The 21,382-nt window shown below is 49.6% G+C and overlaps 1 long non-coding RNA gene across 1 annotated transcript; it reads left to right on the forward strand.

The window, feature by feature from the left end:
* The first annotated feature begins 446 nt into the window (after positions 1 to 446).
* Positions 447 to 4,206, forward strand: LOC306641092. Its single transcript, XR_013758021.1, has 3 exons — positions 447 to 548; positions 851 to 1,008; positions 1,548 to 4,206. It is a non-coding gene; the product is annotated as an uncharacterized lncRNA (long non-coding RNA).
* Positions 4,207 to 21,382: the final 17,176 nt, after the last annotated feature.

Genomic DNA, 21,382 nt, shown 5'->3' on the forward strand with positions numbered 1-21,382 from the left:
CTTTTGGTCACAGATTTAGAAACTCATGGCAATGACATGGGTGATATTTTCAATTCTATCTATGAGTCCTCATTTGATTTTAATCTGCAGGTGAAGAATAAAGAGGTGCTATTTATTAACCCTCTGGAACTCTATCAGCTATGCTCACTTGGATGTGTGCACTTCTGTTCTCTTTATTACGAGGCCAGCTTCCTTGCTTTATAGTGATGCCTGATAGGGTAAAACGTGAGGAGCCATGGGAGAGGAAATCTTCCTTGATCCCTCCCTTAATTAACTTTAAAAATTCCTTTAGAAATAGGGGGGGAAATAGATAAAAGGCCCATTTCCTGTGTGTAGAATGGACTCCTTGCAAATGAGGGTCTTTTTCACAGTAGGTTATTTGTACCTATTTGTTATTTGTTATATGATGAAAACAAACAACTTTGATGCAATTCTTATTTCTCCCTAGATTTTAAGCTCCCCAAGCACAGGATCCCATTGTTGAATGTGAGGACTTCTTTCCCTGTAGGGTGTGCTACAGTTTCTCTTTGTCTCCTTGCCGGGCTCAGGTATGGTTGTATTCTGCAGAAAGACCCCAGAGTCTGTGAATCGGCTGGGCCAGTGTCCCTGCTGAACTTTCTTGGGGAGGAGCCTCTTGTCTTCCTGGTCTCCATGGACCCTTCTAACCCCAGCTGACTTTTTGGGGGGGGGGTTGAGGAGAACAGGAGCGTCACTCAGGATGGACAGAGGTCTCCTGCTGGGATGTGCAGCGTGGGGAGGGTGTCCATCAAGCTTTGCTAGACTCTGTAGGTTCTGCCCCAGGCTCCCAGCAGACCCACACTGTAGGATGACCCACCTGCTTCTTTCACAGAGTCCCAGGTGCTTCCCCCAGATCCACCATGGAATCTATAGGTATCAACAGCTACTTCGTTCAGAAAATGAAGATCAATATGGAAGTAAAAGGGGAGCACTGTGTGGTTCAAACATCATCTTTTAAGAAGCCTCTTGACTACAGTCTATCCCAACCAGGTATCAGGTCCCTGTCTGTCCGTAAGAAGCAAGTGTCATTATGGTTTAGATCACCTTGCAATCCCCAGAATGCTGGAGAACATCGCTGTCCTTAGTGGGGATTAAAAAAAAAAAAAAAAAAATTCTGGCCCTCCAGCAAGGGCTGATTTGAATCGATAGGAAGTAGAACTGGGCCCCATCTTACCCTGGTAATGTATCCAGGCTTCTTCCTTGAGGTGGCCTTGGCAGTACTTCTTACCTAGTCTAATTGCATTTCCTCTTGGACTTGCTCAGAGTTCTGCATTTCTGGTTTCCTAGCCTTAGAGCCATCTGGTCTCTGGACTTGGGTTTGAATCCCACCTTTTCTTGGGCCCTGTGTTTGTTGTCCCTCTAGATCTTATCTCTACAGAACCCAAACCAGCCTGGGGTGCTGGGTTGGGACCAAAGTTGGGGCCAGCCTATGCCCTCTCTGGATGATAGAATTCAAACAGTGTCTTTGGTGTCTAATGTGACAGAACCTGGGAGTTTTGCCTAAATTCTTAGTAGCCCCTTCTCATTAGCAGGCCTGGAACTGAGGGGCTACACCCTGTGACCACATTTCTAGGGTGTGTTTGGAGATAATGGTCTTTGAAAACCCCAGGGCATCTCCAGTGTGTTGGCAGCTTTCATGAAGTTCACATCGACTTCTTGAAACTAAGTTCATTTTATTTTTATTTTGAGAACAGAACAATAAGCCAAAAACAGGATGAGCAGAAAAAGAAGCAGGATTGTCAAACAAATTGGAGACAATTCTGTAAGATTCCTTTCTGGCCTACTGTCCTTGTGTATATTCATGCAAAAATTAGGCCAAAAGAGGCTTAGATAGGGAAAGGATCTCAGTAGTAGAGAAGGCTTCCGCTTGATGTTTAATATTCTCCCTCCTCAAATACTAAAACCAGACCCCTTGGTCTGGGGGTTTAATTCCTGTTTCTAGGACACAGAAGGAAATTCAGAGTTTTATAGCTATAAGAAAATTAGAAGGGATTTGATTCAAAAACTCATTTTACACAGGTAACTAAGGACCAAATCGGTCTTCCAGGTCAGCTGGAGGCAGGGAAAGGAGGGCGGAGGAGTGGGAGAAATGGTCCCCATGTTCCTGTTCTAGGGTTGATACCCAGGAGGGTGCTTGGTGGAGGCCGAGCGATGGGGAATTCTGGGAATCTGTTAAAGCGTGGCATGGCACTTTAAATTGCCAAGCTTAGGTCCGCTTGTTGAGCAGAATTCACACCTAGTTGTTCACTCGTTTCCTCTGGATTTTTGCAATATAAGGTGTGTAAGTTATGTATTTAAAATAGTATCCAAAAACCTCACAGAAGCAGTTATGAAATATTTTGTTTTACTGGCAATGGGACAAAAAATAATTGGGCATTAAATCAAGGAAATGGGGAAAGGGAGCAGCAAATCACAGGAAATGGTGGAAAATTAGGTCTTAGTGGAGAGAAATATGTAGATATGAACTGCCTGATGTTTCAGGAAAAGAGTTATGGTCCTTTAAATCTCCCCTTTAACCCCTCAACACAAGTGGTGCTGGTCTGGCTGCCAGTCAGGGGGAGACGGCCACTCTTCAGGGGGACTTGGCTTCTCGCCGTCCCATATTGTCAGAAGTGGGGTGATGCTTTCCCTGCGGCTCTTGTTTTAAATGGTGGTTTGAGATCCGTGTGGTGTCCACATTCTCTGGACTGGAGTAGCGTCCTCCTTCCTGCTGTCTCCGACTGGGCCGAGGGTAACAGAGGGTGGCAGCTTAGACTGAGGGAGGAGACAAGCCCTCTGGAGGCCAGGGGGGCCCTGCTGACGTGCCACCTGGCTTCATTAAATCACGCTGAAAGCGCGCATTATTATCTGTCTGTGAGATACATAATTCCTATAAATTATAAATTAAAAAATAAATAATAAACACCTTTTTAATTGCCTCTCCTCTTTTTCCCTTGTCAATTCAAGTGAACTTGCAAAGCTGCTTAACACAGAAAAGCTACACAGGCATCAACTCTTGTTAGATGTGGCACAAGCCGCTACACTGACTTTCCTATAGCTGCGAGGATTAATCACAGATAATCATCATAAAAAGGATCACACCCATATAAATAATATAAAAATAGCTAAACGCCCGAAATGGAAATACTGAGAATGAAGAAAACCACTTAAAAATGAATAGCTCTGAGTTGCCATGAGGGAGTGTAGGGGAGGGGAAAGAGAAGAATAGATTCTTGCTTTTGAAAGATCCCAGACCTCTCTGCTGGATTAGAGGTTTTGGACCAGAGAAGCAGTCACCTGGCTGGCCCTGGGTGTAGGTGGCCTTTCAATCCCTTGTCCTCCGTATTTGTTGGAAACAACCTTTGACTCATATTGACCTGCAAATGAGGCCACTAAATCTTAGTGGAGACAGGTAATGTGTACAGATTCTGGGGATGGTGCTAGAAGAAACCACTTGAAGCTTCAGCTAAGAATCCAAGTTAAACACAAGGAAGAATCGTTTTTTAGTGAAGGCCAAATTGGATGACTGAGGAAAGTGTGAATCTGCACAGAAATCTTTAAAAGGAAAAGCAGCTCTCTCCAAAGACTTAGGTGGGGCCTGGGGTGGTGGGAGGGACAAGAGAGCATCTCTGGTGTCTCCTTGTCCTGGATTCTGTTATGTCTTGTGCTATCGGGGGCATACGATAGCACTTAGATGGAGACCACCAAGGACGTCGATAGGGAACAGCTGTGGAATACTGACTGTGAGAATGGCGAGTAAAAACCCACGTGGTGATCTGGGATGTGACAGTTGGGACGAGAGGAGGTAGCACCATGGGAGAGAGCAACGGGGTGGGATAGGCCGATGGGTTGCTCGTCTGTGGGGCTCCAGCACCCCGGAGCAAGGGCGCACACTCCCTGTTGCTGGGAAGCAGTGCGAGGCCTGACAGTAGGGCTGCGGCCTGTGGAGCCAGACACTCCAGGAAATGCCGGGAGGGGTTTCGCCCACACTGGTCTGAGGCTGAGACCCCCTCTTACTGAGGCTGCACTTCACGGTCTCCAGTTTTGAGCTTCCTGGGGTTGGGCGGGGGTTAGCTCTGGCTTTAAGCTCCCCACATGCAGAATTGTCCTTCTTGTCCCCTTGACATGACACCCACAAGGAACAAGGGTGTGTGGCACATGTTGGGGCAAGAAAAAGTCTTTGTCTCTCTCCATGACTTCAAGGATTCACAAGGGGTGGGGCCTGGGGTCACAGGATCACTGTGATAGGACGGACCTCGGTGTGCTTAGAACCAGGGGCGCAGGCTCACGGCGCCCTTTGAATATCGCTCTCGAGTGTTTGAGGCCATTATTCCTAGTTCCCTGTGTCGCAAATGCAATGGAGTTGGGGTGAGATCTCCGCAGCCTAAATGTCCCGAGGTCACTGGGGGAGTCACGCTCCTACCCAGAGGGATGGGCTCAGCTTTGAGTCTGCAGGGCTGTGGAATCAGCGTCCTCCCTGGGACCCTTGAAAGTGGCAATTTAAAAAGGAGACAGCTTTGCCCCTGCATCTTGCCTCCATGCACCTGCAAGCTGGTGGTCGTGCTGTGGGAAGGGGCCCCTCTCCGAGGCCCGTGATCATCTTGTGCTCCAGGAAGCAGAGGGAGGGCACCCAGCTCTTGGGTGGGTTGTTTTCCGTCTGACCTCCAGGTGGTGGTCTCTTCCTCCTTCCGTCTCCTGGTTTGCTGTGTTTGGAACTGTGCGGCGGTCAGTCCTGCAGACGCAAGCCGAGGCGTCTGTGGGCTAACGAGCAGCTGCGAGGACATGATTAATGCTCTCTCATCTTCCTCAAGACAGGGGGCTGTAAAACCCCTTCCCTGGGCATCGCCAAACAACCTTCAGATGAGCCCGCGCCCACGTTAATGGCAAAACTTACAAAATGCTGCAGAAGACTGGCTGTTATTCCCTGGTCCCAGATGTTGAGCGTTCCCAGGAGAGGACCTTAGAGAACTAGGTGGGGCCTGCCTAGTCCTGCAGACTTGGATGGAGGTACAGGCAGCGTGGGGACCCTAGGAGCAGTGAGAGGCTATTGAACCCAAAGGCATTTGAACCAGCTCAGACTGCTTTGTCAATCACCCCTGGAGGCGGGCAATCTCAGATTCCTTGGTTTCACAGGGGGATATTCAGAAGAATGAACTGAATAGCATGGCACCGGTCAGAGGGGGTGCTGGTTGCAAACACTAGGTTTAGTCTTTCTAGCTTGGGCAGGCTGCGTATCAGACCCCACTCACATTTCCTCATGATCCCTCTCCAACTACAAACTTAGTATTTATTGAGTTCCTATCTTAGGTCAGGAAAGTTCTAGGTGCTTTTGATAATTTTGCACAGGAAGGGTGTCAGAGCCTGTTTTCTGTTATTATAATAGAATACCTGAAACTGGGTGATTTACAAAGAATAGAGGTTGATTTTGGTTCATGCTTCTGGAGGCTGGGAGGTCCTGAGCATCTGCTTGGCTTCTGGTGTGGGCTGCTGGCCGTATGGACTCTTGGCAAAGAGTGGATGGGCAAGTGGACGCCTGAGGACGAGACAGAACATGAGAGGGGCCCCTTTGTAAGGCCTGCACGTGAGGCAACTAACCTAGTCCTGTGAGAATTAGAACTCACTCCCCACGAAAGGCATTTGTCCCTCTTGTGGGTTTTTTTTTTTTTTTTTGTTCTTTTCCTTCTCATTTGAGCGGCCAGGGATTCGATCTGCGGTCCTTGTGCATACTAGGCTTGCGCTCTCCAGAAGGAGCTATTTTTTCAGCTCCACATTTGTCCCTCTTAACAACTGTTTTTTTCAGCTCTTGAGACTGTGACTAAAAGATCTGACCAGAACAATTGTAGAGGAAGAGGAATTTATTTGAGGGCTCATGGTTTCAGAGCTCTTAGTCCATAAAAGGTTGGCTCCATTCCTTGGGGCTCCAGGGGAGGCTGAACTGGAAGGCTGAACATCATGGCAGGAGAGGGTGGCAGAGGAAGCAGCTCACCTGGGCTCAGGAAGCAGAGAGAGACTCCACTCACCCGATACAAATATATACCCAAAGCCACGCCCCAGTTCCCACCTCCTCCAGTCACACCCACCACTTCAGCTACCACTCAATTAATCCCATCAGGGGATTAATTCACTGATTAGGTTAAGACTCATAACCCACAACCTCTCACAACCTCTGAACCTTCTTCCATTGTCTCACACGTGAGCTTTTGGGGGACACCTCACATCCAAACCGTAACAACAACCTTTTAAAGCCCGCACTTCCCAATGGTGTCACTGCAGCCAATAAAATTTCAAAATGAGTTTCTGAACGGGCAAACCATGTTCAGACCATAGCAAAGGAGACGGCTAAAATTGCTTCCATAACCAAGTTACTTTTTCCTGGGTTGTGAATGCTAATTTGTCTGTGTAAGACTTTAGCCCCAACTGCATTTGCAAGATCTCAGCCTCTTTTAAGTCTTGCTGTGGTTGCTCCACCATTCAGATGTTTCTGGATATTGCAAGGGGGTTTTATCATCAGTGATCAAGAACGGGCCTTTCATCTGTGTCCTCCGGGCCCAGCCTCCTGATGTCTTTCACTCACAGACCCTGGAGGGAGGGTACTGGCTGGCTCCTGCTGCCCTGACCAGGTGCTGCCTTCTGAGGCTCCCCGTGCAGAGTATCAGGTCCTCCTTGTCCTCTGTGCCTCGAGTCTCAGACACGTCCCTGTGAAAACAGCTCCTTCACTTCTGCTGGTGGCCCCTGCCTGTATTTGCCACAGCCCAGCTGGAAATCTCGCTGGAAGGCTCCTCCCCATTCCCTTACTTCCCTTCCTCTCCTGCCGGAGCTCCACCCCCTCTCTAGGTGGGCCGCTTTCTCCTCTAGCAATCTCTCACCATGGAACTCTCTGGCAGGTATGGTGGGCATGCCATGAATCCCACATAGGCCCCTTTTGGCCTTAGTCAAGGTCACCAGCATCAGGTAATAAAACTAATGTCAAGTCTCAAATTGCCTTGCCCATGGGGACATTTACTGGTGTCCTGCAGGAAATAATGTGTCATTATGCAAATGTGGTCCAATAAGTTTGAATCAGAGCAGGAAAAGACTCTTTTACCAAATAGTCTCTAAAACTTTCCTTTCCCAGAGGAATACTGAGCCTTCTCAGGAAATCTTCTGGGCAGAGGAATCAGAGACATTGAGGCCAGGATGGGGTTTGGCGCCTCAGGGTGATAGAGGCACCCTGCACATTTTTGTAGAGCAGAGAGATCAGCCCCTTTCTAGAAACTGAGAGTGACTTCTTAAAAACACTTCCATTCTAGCCCCGACCAAGCTATGAAGGTCCACCCCATGGGATCTACAGAAGATGGTCCAACCACTGGTCCTGCGTGGAGGAGACACAGAGCGTCAATGGAAGCCACTGCCTCTCCAAGGGTGCATTTCAGTTCTCACTAATCCTTTCTTTAAACCTCTACTAATTCCTAAATTAAACATTGCTATAAATACCACAAAAAATATAGTTTCTTGGTCAGAGGAGATACAGGTGACATAGAACTTATCCTTTGGTGCCTAGAGGCAGCAAAACCATTGCCTATTAAAGAGGTTTAATTATTGTCCTTTCACCATCTGATTTTACTTTCTTCCTTTGTTTCTTTCTTCATCTATGGATTCCATTCAACTTGAGCAGGACATGTGAGCTCCTCATGATAACTAGCCCTGGAAAAATGGACCAGTGTCATATGGGGACACAGAAAAGACCCCAAAGCCAGACTTGTTAGGGGTCTGTGAGGGATGGGAATAAGGAGGGCTTCCGAGTTGAGGTGGATCTTAAACACACTGGATGTGTTAATGGGGTGAAAGGGATTCTCAGAAGACAACTTGTATAAAAATATGGAAGCTCAGACAGCGTGGTGTGTCTGAAGAACTGTTGGTAATTGTCTAGAGCACACGCGTTCAACGTGAGTGTATCAGGCTGATTTATGAACCTCAGAGGGAAGACAGATCATGGAGGACCTTGTTGGTTAAGGAGACCAGAACTTGTCCCAAAGGCAATGGGAAACCACTGATGGATTTTAGGCCTGGGATGGGCAGGATCAGTGTTGCTTTTGGGCATGCTCACTTAGCTCCACGTTTAATAGCAGCTGTATCATTCAGTACTGGAGCTAAGGTAGGACTCTGTCAGTATTGAAGACTCAGGTGAGGGTCTTCGTTTCCTGGTTTCATCATAGTTTTCCAAGGAGCACAAAAGAGAACCACTGTCCCACTCCCTGGAGGCCACGAGTGGACTCCCTCACCCTCTTCGAGGATTGGTGTCTGAGACTAAGTAAGTCTCAGTGTTCAGACCAGCTCAAACATGGAGAGCTTTGACCATGCTCATTTTGACCAAGTGGATGAAGTTGAGAGTTGTTTCCATCTTGGTGGAAGACAGCACGTTGACTGAAGTCACTACTACGGGTGAGAAGATCAGGTGCTGCAGGTTGGCTAAGGCAACTTCACTGGTTGGCCAAGTAATAACTGTTCTTGGCCTTATGATTTCAAGAGTTTTTATTACCTACCACACCATTATTTGGACAGAAATAATACTTTTCCACACTGTTATTTTAGAATTTGATGTATTCTTCTATTGCTCTACCTGCCCCGAAGATGTTTTTCTAAAGTCAAGCAGAAGGAAACCTAGCCTGGCTGTGGAGAAGGGATGCCTGCTCTTCACAGTGCAATTACCATGACAAGTATTTCTAATTGCCACCTCCCTTCCCCCAACCCTCCTTTTCTCCAGACACTGTGAATTTCTGGTAATCTTGGGTTATTATCACACTCAGCTGCTAACCTGAGTCTTGACACTCTTCCTGGAGACCCATGTCAGAGATAATTACAGCTGAAGGGAGGTGATTCTTTCTTGGTTATTAGTGGTGCTGGTGTGGGTATCTGGCATTGATTAGCAATTTGGAACAAGGCAGTCCTTGGGCTCTGGAGCGAGTTTAGTTTCTCGTGCGCCTTGGAGGTTACCACCCGTTGTTGTTCCCACTCCCTGCCTCCTCTGCCCGGGGGTCTGTCTGTGTGTTGTGAGAAGGGTCCTTTCGTGTGCCACTGATTTATTTACTTCTCATGTCACCTCCCCCTCCCTCCTTTTTCAATGTAGCTGCAGGTCCCCTTGATGAGGTAGAGAGAATTCACTCCCTGGAGTTGGATGCTGGTGGGGTTGGGGCAGTTCTGAGAGTGGACACGGGACCAGCCAGCACCCAGGGACGTGGTCTTTGCCAATGGAATAGGAGAGGACAGGAGGAGACCAGGCTGGTTCCAGCAGGAAGGAGAGCCAGGCAGGCGTTACTGCTTCTACCGAGCCCACCTTGTACCTTTTAGAGGACCCCCATCTCTTAGCCACAGAGCCTGGGTCTGCCGCGCAGGGGTGCGTGGGGTGCAGTGGCGGGAAGGGGCTGGCTCAGCTGCTGCTGACACCTGCTCTGGAGGGTGGGCGTGAAGGCACATGCTCTGCTCAGCGGTGCCTCTTTAAATGTCAGCGCTGCTCTGGGGAAGCTCTTGCCTGCGACTGTGTCAAGTCAGAGGACTCAGGACAGCAGTGTGATTGCACAGAAGCTCCTCAGCAGAGCTCCCAGCTTCGTGGACTTTACTGAATGGGTTGAGCAGGAAAATGGTGGTAAATTAGTGACTTTCTTTCCTGGTCTCTTTATGCATTTTGAGATTCAGTTGAAGTTAGGATCTTAGTCCCCAAGTGCACTTCAGGCACTTTGGTGTTGCAATGTGGGCTAGCCTTATTCAGACTCTTCCATGCTTCTGTCCTGGGATGAACGTGTCTTGCTCCACTCTGACTCCAGACTCTGAAAAGGCCCCTGCTCCAGAGTCCCCTCAGAATTGGATTTACTGTCCCGTGGGGGCTGGGTGGCCCCTGGAAGTCTATGCCCTCAACCTTATGTGCTGCATAGTTCATTATTCAATGAACATGTATTAAAATACATTTACCACATGGGCGGATTGTCCAGGCATCAAGGTATTTATTGAGAATCTGTTACGTTTCAGGAGCTCACACATACATTATGTGAGTGGCCGTGTTATTAAACTCTGTTTAATAAACAGAGTTATTAAAATGGGCTTTGCACTGGAGCAGGTCTCTTTGGACTCTCAGTTCTGACAGTTGGCACACATGTGACTCTAGGCAGGTCCACCAGCTTCTCCCAGCCTTGATGTACCTACCTGTGAACTGGGATCACCGTGATTTCTCTTCAGCAGGATCGCTGATGGAAACAAATGACTCAATGCCTATTAAGTGCTTGTGCTACCGCATCACAAAATTTATGTTGTCAGTTTTCGTTTCGTCTTCACAAGGGCCCTGAAAATTAGGCTTGCTTATCTCGCCATTCTGTGTAGAGCATCCTAAGGTTACAGATTTTGGAGAATTCATATCCTAGGTTTTAGAACTTTAACTCATTAGGTGCAACTTATTGTTTCACAGTTGAAGTGACTGACGACCAGAGAGGTTCTGGAGTCAGGACACATCCCACACCCGTGCCTGGCCTGGTCTCCCTTGTCAACGCACAGCCCCCTCACCCGCCCTGGAGTCTTTACTGCCGTCTAGGAGGAAACTCCTGGACCTGTCTGTCAACGTCTGCCGGCTGCTGATGTTGGGGCCAGCCCTCCCTCATGTGAAGGTCGACTGCACAATACAGTTCCTATTTTCCAGACCATTTTTGTCTCTCTCTCTGCACTTTGGGCCTTTTCATCCTCATTAACACCTTGATCAGAAGGGAAATGTAAAGGGAAGGACGATTTAGGCCACTCACTTTTCCTCCTTATTATTCGCTCTTTTAAAAAGATTTGGTGGATGGGGAGGCTGGCTTTTAGCTGCAGTGGGATTTTTTTTATTATAGCATGGGTTTAAATTAGCTGGGCCATTTTCTGTTACCGTGGATAAATCTGTCAATTGTTTGAGCACGGTGGGCTTGTGGCCACAGGGACCCTCTGTCCACGGGACCAGCTGCTACAGCCCCTCTGTCTCTGACACTCCCCACTTGTCCCCCCTGGTGCCTAGTACCTGACCTTCCATGGGGTTATTCCATCACATCAGAGCAGAGAGCACACTCTCCCAGTGCACCCAGCCCTGGGCACCTTGGTGAAGGCCATCACCCTGCACATGTGAGGAGTCCCTGGATTTGTGCAAGATGGCGGCTCTGAACTGACTTCCACTGGAAGAATACAAAGTGGGAAATGAAAACATGTCGGAGACTTCCTTTCCTTCTTGTATTTTGAAGCCTCGTTCTCTTTCTGGCTACACCACCTTCCTTGGAGAGTGCAAGCTTTCCCCTGCCGGAGCTCCTTGGTGGCGGGGTTCTGGCTGCTTGTTATCTCAACAGCATTCAGCCATCGCTCGGGCTGCTCTTGGCAGAGCTGACCTCGCAGCCAAGCTACTGTTAACCTTGTCAAGTGGACCGCCTCCTCCCGGTTTTTAATCTTGGAGGTGTCCGCAGAATACAGTCCTCAAGGCACAGTCCCCTTTTGGCCTATTTCACTTCTTAAATCCTCTGCCCAGTTTACCTGAGACCCTGGACACACTCTTTTATCTGTTATTACCTACAGGCTTTCTCCTGCGGCCTGACTTCTGGCAACCAAGTAAGGGACTGAATTTTGACAGTGGATGTGATACTGGGCAGCCTCTTGGGCAGTGGGGATGGCCACTCCCCTGAATGGCCTCATTTTTCTTATCTGTAAATGCACGGGCCATCCTAAGCGACATCTATGGCTCCTTTTGGCAATAACTTTCTATGATTTCATAAATACTTGTTTCAGGAAGTTCCTCTTTAGGTTCATAAAACCAAATAACTATGTAGGAAAATTGGTAACTGGTGTGTAGCCCAGTGATTTCATCAATCATGATTTCAAATTCTATATCCCATTTTTTTCCCCATAGAGCCTTCTATTAAAAGTCCTGGCAATATTTTGAGAAGAAATGGGAGACCATCAGTGGAAACTCTAAAAAAAAAAAAAAAAAAAAGCTGTTTATTACAAACCCAAGGCATTCCTTCTTTTTAAGAGCTGTCTGATGGAACAAAAAGTAGCTTATTTATTTTTAGAAGCCCAAGGCAATGCTCCCCTAGAATTTAGGGATGCATGCTGTATGCTTAGAATTGTTAAGTAATTGTTTTTTGTAGTTAGAATTTTTAAATTCTAACTCAGAGCCTGCTGGGTCTCACTGTGCTGTTTGAAAGGTTTTAGTAAAATTGAAATTAATTTTTCATAAGAAGGATCAAACGGAGATGTTATAAGTTGGAGAAGAAAGTGTCATAGACAGTGTTAGGGGCCCTGGGTTTGAGTCCCAGCTCTGTCGTAACTGGACAATCAGTGCCTTAGGGTAGAGCTCTGTTCCTGACACACAGGATAGCACCTGGACTGAATCGCTGGGGCAGAGATAACTAATGCATAAGTACTTAATAATAGATATAATAATTAAATTAACGGGGTGACTTCGGGCACCTTGTTTACCTTCTCCTTATCTTATTTCATTAACTGAGAAAATTCAGGGGTTGGTTCTGGGTGAGATGACAGACCCAAGATTCTGTGTATATTGGAACCATGCAAAGTCAGGACTGCTTGCTACTGTACTTAAATTGTAATATTATAATTTCCTTTGAGTCCCTGAGATTGCAGTGAAATGAATCAAAAATAATCACACAACTAAGAATGCTTAAATATCTTCTTTAGTTTGCTTGAGAAGTGTCCCTGCTTTGAGGAGTGGGTAGTATGGCTGGGGAACAGGACCTTACTGTTTGTCAATCCTAAGGATATGGTGAAGCTCTGGGAGTCCAGGAGTGGCCGGGGAAACCCTTCCCACAGGGGAACTTCCTATAGGGGCCACCTCTTCCTCCCTGTTTATTTCTACAGCACCACCCTCAATTCCCAACAGGTAGAATTCATTCTGCTGAGAAGACCTGAGCCTTCATTTCTTTGGAAACCCTCTGCAAACAACAATTGGAAACTGGCGTCCAGGGCTCTGCATGTAAAGGAATATTTAAGAAACTTCTGTGAATACAGTGGGTCTCAGCGGGGGCATTGCAAATGCAGGTTCTGATGGTATCCCCTCTCTCCTGCCTCACTCCTTCTTCAAGGAAATGAAAATCTTTTAATTTTATTCTGTCTCCCACTCCCAACAGGATCACAGTTTCAACAATTCGAAAGAGGATATTTACAAGCAGGGAGATGAGGGAGGTGGGTGGGTGGCCAGAACCGGAGCTTTTCTGGTTGAGCCTTGGGGGAGAGAAAAAGGGGGGAACAGAGCTGTCCTTCCAGAGAGTGAGGTGCTGATTGGTGGCGGAGCCTGGGCCTCAGAGCGGCTGGCAGGCATCGGGTCTCCTGGAAGCAGGGACCTGAAGCCACTGCCCTCTGTATTGGGGAAAGGGGTGGAGAAGACTTTCTGGTGAGCAGGGAGGGCCCTCCACATGTTGTGGGACCATGCATAGTATAAATGCATCCACAGCTCCCCCCTCAGATCCACTCAGAGTGGGGAAGTCACTCTGTATCTGGAGAACCATAAATGGACTGGAAAAAAGAAGTTAACAAACAGACCCCTCTTCGATTCTGGGAGACAGCCACACTATATAAGCTTAACAAATATATTTTAAACTCTGCTGGGTTTCTGATTGCAAAAGTCATGCTAAAGAAGTGTGTAGAAGAAAATAAACTGGAGGCTCCCTTCTCAGAGATGGCGGCCGGGCCTGGTGTGTGGCGTTTAGGTCCACACACACGTTTCTAACACACAGGATTGTAGTACCTACGTGTTTTTGTAACTCGCTTCTTTGCTGAACAATGAATTCTGAACATTTTTGTACGTCTTTAAGTATTTGCCTTCGACCTGGGGTTCGTCGTGTGCCTGTCACCCTTGGTTTCTTCATGGCCACGGATCCTGTGGGGAAACTTGGGCAGAAGTTTGCTCTTCTTCGCCGGGAAGGTCCCTCTGGGTGCAGTCTCCTGCCGCTTCACCCCATCCCAGGGGACGCTGATGCTCTTGACACAGTCGCTTTAAGACCTTGCTTGCATTTGCATTTGCCTTTCACCCCACCCAGCTTTTTACCCCTGAGCCACATCCCCAGTCCAATTTTTATTTTTTGAGACAGGGTCTCTCTAAGTTGCTTAGGGCCTTGCTAGTTGCTGAGGCTGGCCTTGAACTTGGGATCCTCCTGCCTCAGCCTCCCCAGCCGCTGGGATTACAGGTATGTGCCACCACGCCTGGCTTACCACCCAACTTTTCATGCTTCGGTTCACATCCCTGGTGCAGGGAACTCTCTCCATTGGCCGACTCTGATAAGAGCTTCCTTGCTGATTCTCCCCACCTGTCTCTCCTCTCACCAAGGTTTTACACGTTGCTGGCATATTACTCCTAAGTACATCCGTGATCATCTGCCTGCCCTGTTTAAAAATGCTTCCTGTCTCCTCACCGTCCACCATGCCAGTCCAGGCTGACATATGGGGACTTTGTCATTTGACCTCATTTCCGGTACAGTGGAGATTTAACCCTTTTCTCTGTTTTTCCACTACACGCGATCGGTCACAGTCTTCCATGGACTCTGCCTCCCTGTTCCCTGCCCGCTCCTCCTGCCCCGACTCTGCCTGACTCAGCTGGCGCCCTCTTGTTTTATCTCGTGGTTGAATTACTCTGAGGGTCTCGTCCCAGGCTGTCCTCAGCTTCAGGCCTCCCTGCTCTACGTGGCTCTTCCCGCTGCCTACGGAGTGATCTTCCAGAATGAAACGGGACCCTGTCCACTTCCTAAGAGTGTCCAACAGCTCCCTGGAGCTTGGGGGGCATCGCACCTCCTTAGCGGAACCCGGAGGCTCTTGTGGTGCAGGCGCCTCGGGTCCACTGCCTACCTTCTGGCGGTGGAGCCCGAATGGCCCCAGGTGTCCTCCTTCCTCCTGATGCCCACAGGGCTCCCCCGTCGTGCACATGCGCCCCTCCTGCTTTCGCTTCTTCCTGGCCTCCCTCCCTGAGCCTCTGCCCCCGCCCTGGGCTCAATGCCCATCTCGAGTCCTTCCCCGCTCCTTGTTCTCCCCTTTGCCCCGTTTCCAATCACACGGACTTACGGTCGCTCTCTCGTCTGTGCCGCAGACCCTGGCGCTCCCAGGAAGGCTGTCTTCGTGTCTCCCCGGCGCTCAGTACTGGGGTATGGTGCCCAGGGCTTACTCAGGAGTTTTGTGTATGATGAGTGAATAAGTGTGTCCGTGTTACGTAGTAATGTATCAGATTTGGACACTGGAGAGGGCCCGAGGGTGCTCACGGGCCTCGCTAGCATCACAGGCAGGAGTTTGATGACCAGTCCGTCGTATGCAACGTGCAGACCCCACGGAGCCTCTCTCCACCCTCCGCGCCAGCTCGGGCTATCTCCAGCCCCTGTCCTTGGATGCTTCCCTTCAGGTTTCCTCAGGTGCCTGTGTTTGCAATGTGGCCACAGCACCGTGCTGTCCCTCTCACGATAGATTCTCCAGAGGTGACCCTGTGCCTGGGAGCCCAAATACAGCTGTGACTATCCCAGGGTCACTTTGACCCAAGACACGATGTAACAGCCCTGGCAAGGATGACGATGTGGTGAGGGAGAACAGAGGTTTGTTTGTGTCGAGTCCTGGCTGGGGATGTGGGTGAGGCCTTCCCTAATGGTCGCAGGGTGCTTCTCTCGTCCACGAGAAGTTCGACAGGTCTCTGGTCTGCGTCACTAAATGCTACTAGAGTTGCCTTCGAGGGCCTCTATGCAAACGTTAGAACAGCTGCCTTTCTTTGATCTGAGGTCTCCAGAGGCCACCAAGGACTGGCTCTGCCTCACTCTACACTCCTCCCTCCTTCTCCCCAGTACTGACCTTGTTCCCACTGCCCAGGCTGCTTTTGGGTTCCTGATCTCTTCCTAACTCCAGCACTGTTCCTGGGCTGCCCTTGCTGCCTGGGACTCTGTCCTGGCTCTGCATGATTGACAGCATCTTTGGCCGCAGGCCTCATGTGGGGAGGCCCTGGCCTCCCTTTGCAGAGGGGCCTCCAGCGTGTGCACTGCTGCCTACTTCTCATTTTCTTCATGGCATTTCTCACCAGCCCTAGTTCTGAACTTACCTTTCACCTTACGCATTTATTGCTACTCTGCATTCTATGCTCTTGATACCAAAAGCTTGGTTCTTGTCCCTAGTGCTGATCCAATAATGGGGACAAGGTGTTGAGAAAAAAGAAAAAGAAGTTTTAATGCTTTGCTAGCAAAGGAAGAAGGCAATGGACTCCTGTCACAGAGGCTGCCAGTCTAACTGCCAGGGGACAGAGGGTTTTAAAAGGGGGAACAAAGGGCCATTGTCCAGATACTATGCGTAGATGTAATTAATGTTCAACTTCATCCTTTAGAGAACTGTTTTTCCATCACCAGGTTGGGAATTTCTTTGAGTGAGAGGAAGGACAGGGAACTCAGGTTGGGGTGGAAGGCATGGTGATCTTGTTTTCCCTGTGGTTAGAGAGGGAAAGAGGGAAAGACAGAAAAAAAGTTTGTTTTAAAATAAGTGGCCGGGGGTCAAGCAGCAGGGTTAACATTCAAATTATAAAGTGGACCCCGATCCATGAAAGGGTCCCGTTATGCTCTGGCTGAGTAACCTTGGGCAGATGATGCAACCACCTTCCACCCTCAGCTCTGACCTGAAAATGGGGGTGCTGGGTGGGGGTGGCGCTGAACGACAGCAGTAGGTGGCCAGGGCTGGAGCCGCGCCCGGTGCACAGCAGGGGTCTGCCAGCCTTGGCCTCGTCATCATTGCTCGGATTCTTTGAGAGCAGGGTCCACATGTGTCCTGTGCCCACCACCATCGCACACGTTCGCCAACCAGCTGGGTGTTCTTGAGAGCTATTACCCTGTGCCAGGTGCTGTGCCCATCACCATGGCTTAATTTATAAAGCCTCTTGGCGGAGAGGCCTAGAGAGAGCACGCAGCTCGCTCACGGTCACACAGCTGGTTGATGATACAGTTAGGATGGAACCCTTTCTCTGGCTTCAGAGTCCATGGTCTTGACTACCTTGCTAGGCTGAGAGCAACTGTTTGCTGAAGACGTGAATGGGAAGATTCCTCTGGAGCCCTCTGGAAGGACCTTTCTGGAGAGCATCCCCTTGTGTGATAGCAGCACTGCCAACTCTCTAGATCCATCTAGAATGCTCGGATGGCCCCCTGCCTTGCCCCATGTACCATCTTTGGAAGGAAATGTGGCTTCTCTGCCCCACCGAAAGCAGGAAGCCAAGGCCAAGCCCCCGGGGTGGCCTGATGTTCTGGAGGCAGGGGCTGCCTGTGTGTTGGGAGGAGGTTTAGACAAATTATCTGTGTGTGCATGGGCTGCATCTGCTGCCTACAAACATCCTGCTATATGGAGTCCACTCTGGGTTGATTCTTCCTTTCTTTTCCTTGACAAAAGGCAAGAGCCATATGGGGAAGAAAACCTTTATTCTGAAAAAGAATTAAGTGCAAAGCCGGTCTTACTGTTCCGCTGACAATTCAGAGGGCCTGGGGCCTGGACGCAGGGATGGGGTCTCTAAGTCCCAGGTCCCTTCTTGGTCCTGCTCTGGGTCTCTGATGGGAGGTGTGGGAGGTTCTGGAGGGACAGTGTGCAGAAGAGATGCCACCGCACCCCAGGTCCGTTTCCAGCACCTGCTTCTGTGTGGTGAACAGGATGCCTGGAGGGTCTGGGGGCTTCCTCTGAGCATCCCTCCAAGTGAGCCCCACGTTTGAAGCTTTGCCCGCAGGAGCTGCTCTCCTTTCCTGCGTCGTTCCTGCAGATGAGTCTCCGTGAATCAGGCCTGTGGTCGGAGACTCCTGAATGAATGTGTGACCCTTGGTGCCTCCGAGAGGATCCTGAGCAAGTCTCCATGGCAGGCAAGGACGTTAGGAAGAGAAGAGGCACCGAGAGCCAGGGCACAGGAGCAGGGGACTGTGGTGTGATCAGGGGACGTGAGCTCCTGCACTGACTGGCGCTGGGAGACCCTGATGAAATGTGCAAGTTATTCTCCCAGCGCTCCGTGACTGTGCTTCATTTACTCTCTGCCTCTCTTGTCCTTGCTCTGGGCCCCAGTGGGTGCCTGCCATGGGCCACAGGCTCTGGCCCTGGTGTTTCCTGCCTGAGTAAGGAGAGCTGAGTGTTGCCTTCCTTGTCTCTCTCTGCCCCCTCCGTCCCCAGCGGGCAGAGGCTCACTGCTGTCCGAGGCTCACCTTCCTCCAGCTCCTGCTCCTGCTCCTACCTGCTGCTCCTTCGGGCCCAGGAAGTTGGGGCTTCTCACTGGTTGGTCCCTGTGAGATTCACTTCCCATTCCTCACTTTCTAAAAACAGTCCTCGGAATGAATTCTGTGTAGTTGAACCCTGCGGTGGTGTGTATCACTTCCTGCTGGGACCCTCGCCCATGCAGAGCCAGGGACACGGGGCTAGAAAGATCAGACACACCTAGATTTTGGAGAAAATTGAGGATTATGCTTAAACATTTATATACTTTTTAAGTCAAGAAACTTGGAAAACATTAACTATTTCTGAATGTAATAAGGACTCACGCCGAAGTATTGGCAGTTCAGATCGAGCGGGTGCTGGAGACAGTGGAGAATGGATGGGGTGGCAACTCCCTGTGTGTGTGAGACGGGAGAAAGGGCCCTTGAAGTCGGTCTAACCCCCAGAACTTCTCCAGAATAAGGCCAGGGCAGAGATGGGAAGGCAGCTGAGTGGCTGTTATACTTGTTTCAGGAAAGTTAAAGTACTCAGTCCTTCCTCGGAGGGGCTGCTGTAGTGCGAGATAATTCATCCTTCAGCCCAAGCCTGTCATGGCCCAGGAAACCTCACGTGGAGAAGCCACCCTCTGTGAAGCAGGCCTCCTGGTCACCATCCGGGGGTGCTGGTCCCTTGGGGAGTTTACTCACCGGCGCCCTCTGAGTTGGCAGGTAACAATGAGGTCTCAGATCTTTTTTGCCGATGTGCTTTTTATTTAGAAATGAGTGGAGGCAACAAAATACATCTTATGGGGACAACCTGAGGGACAGTGGGCTACTTGATCCAGAGAAGAAAGTTGAAGGGAGAAAGAGGCTCGTCCTGCTCCTGCAGAGGGAGGGCGGGCTGAGGGCACTGGGCGGAGGTGTCGGAGGCGGCATGGAGAGCGTCTTGACGGACTCTCATGCCATCGGGGGGGATGAGCCCTCCAAGAATGGTGGCACCTGGTCCTGAAGGGGATGGAGCTGAAGCCAAATGCTTGCTGGTCACCTACTCTGCCCCAGAGACTTTACTGTACTGTGAATCGGGCTAAAGGAAGTCCACCGTATCCCTTGTCCTCAGTTCTGGCCCAGTGATTCTGTGATCATCCTGCCCCCTACCCACAGACACAGAGGGGCCCGAGGACCACAGGCAGAATCCAGCCGCTGTCCATCCTGGCTTTTCATTATGGGTGAGTTCTGGGGGATTCACAGGGCAAAGAGCAAACAAACACTCCTTGTGGGTCAGAAGTTGAATCCCCTTCTTCGTTCCTATTCCTCCACGATGGTTATCTTTGTCTCCTTTAAATAATGGCCCAGTTCCTTTCAATTCAGATGAACAGCGTGAGTTTGATTGGTGGCCATGTGGGGAATATGCAGACGAGAGAACAAATGGGCTTTGATTCCCTCGTGGTCCTCCTCGCTGGGAAGTTTCAAAGGCTCCTTTTTAAATCTCAATTGAAGATGGAATAAAGGACGTGTGCGGGGATGAAAGCGTGTCTGGAACGCAGGAAAGTGACAGGTGAGGAATTTCTTAGGTGGGGCCAGAGAAGATTCTCTCTTTGGGGCAAAGTGTATTAAAAAGATACCTGCTTACCTAGAACCCAGGATCCTGGAGGAGTTCAGAGGGTTTCCCACCACAGTCTTCTGCTTCCTAGGTCATATATAATATTTATAAAGTGGCATTTGGTTTATGAACTGATTTAGGTGCAACATCTCAGATGGCCAATAAGGTGCTTCCCATGGATCAGATGAGCAAGGTGAGCCCGAGAGAGGGCAAGTTTCCTACTCAAGGCCATGCAGATGATAAACCCGGCTTGGACTTTGAATCCCATCGTCCTTTTGGCTGAGCTCATGGTGGCCAGAGATCAGGTTGCCGTCTCTCTCTTACGTGCTCTTGTCTTAGGGCGGACGCTGGGCTACGCCTGTCCAAGAGTTAGCTCATTTGAGTCTTGCGGCAGTCTCCACTTGACAGATGAGGAAACAGGTTACTCCTTCCAGCCTGCAGGCTCTACCAAAGCTGGAGCACCGTCTAGTCTCAAGGTTGTCTCGGGCTCACCTTATCTCTGACACCAGCATGCGGAAAGTGTCAGCGCTATCCAGCTCAGGCGGCGGCATGTCTGAGCGCCACGCTCAGCTGGCCAGGTAGCTCCTCTTGGAGACATTGGAGGTTCCATTGCTCATGCTGAGCTCACTCTCCTCTTCCCCAAGCTGCTCCTCCTCCTGCAGCCTCTGAGCTCCGCTGCCATCACTCAGGCCTGACCCCACACGGGTGCTGAAGACCTCTAGATTCGACTTCCTCACAGCTGTGTCCAGTCGTTTGAGTCCTTCCATCCCTTCTGCTGAGCTTGGGTTCAGATCCATATTAACTAGACTTTGGCAGTAAATATCTACCAACCCTTCTCCTTTCCTACAGATGGTCTCCAGTTCTGTGTTCCAGAATGTAAATCTTATCCAATTACTCTCCTTCTCCAAAGCCTTCATGGGCTTCCTGTCGGAGTCATCCCACAGACAATAACTGAGCAACTACCAAGCACTACGGACTCTTCTAGGTGCTGAGGATCCCAGAGTGAAACAGGCAGTTACCAAGCCCTCTCCATTTGCATCTTCGAAAGTCCTTCAGCCTCGCAAGTCAGAGCCATCTACAGTCAGGCAGATGCATCCTTCTGGCCTTTATTGTTCCTTTTACACCCCCTGCAGGTAATATCTACATTCCATGTCATCCAGTCATGCTGAGCAATTCCTGTGTCCTTTCAGACTTGTGCCCAGTGCTGGTTATGAAGACCTGGAATTCCTGTGCCCAGTTCGATTGATCCCATCACTCCCTGGCTCCTTTCCAGACCACACTCCTCCTCCAGTCCCTGTGGTCAGAATGAATCTCTGCCTCACCCACACGTGTGCACAGCGTTTTTTACCTGGATGGCAATCCTCATAGTTTGTGTTATTTATATATGTGACTGTTTCCACCCTAGACTGAGATCCTTGAGCAAAGAAACTATAGTTATCTCGGTTTGGACTCTTAGCACTTTGCTCAGTCCTTGGCACTGAGTAGGTGCCTAAGAAATATCAGCCATGTTGAAATGTTTAGCTGTTAGAGTACTACTGTTACATAGTCCCCCTTTTCAAAAGTTCCTTAAAGAGCTTACTTACACAAATAAATAAGCCTTGCGCTCTGGTGTCCAAGATCA

This window comes from Sciurus vulgaris, assembly GCF_902686455.1.
Source record: "Sciurus vulgaris genome assembly, chromosome: 12".
In the NCBI taxonomy this organism is placed as follows: domain Eukaryota; kingdom Metazoa; phylum Chordata; class Mammalia; order Rodentia; family Sciuridae; genus Sciurus; species Sciurus vulgaris.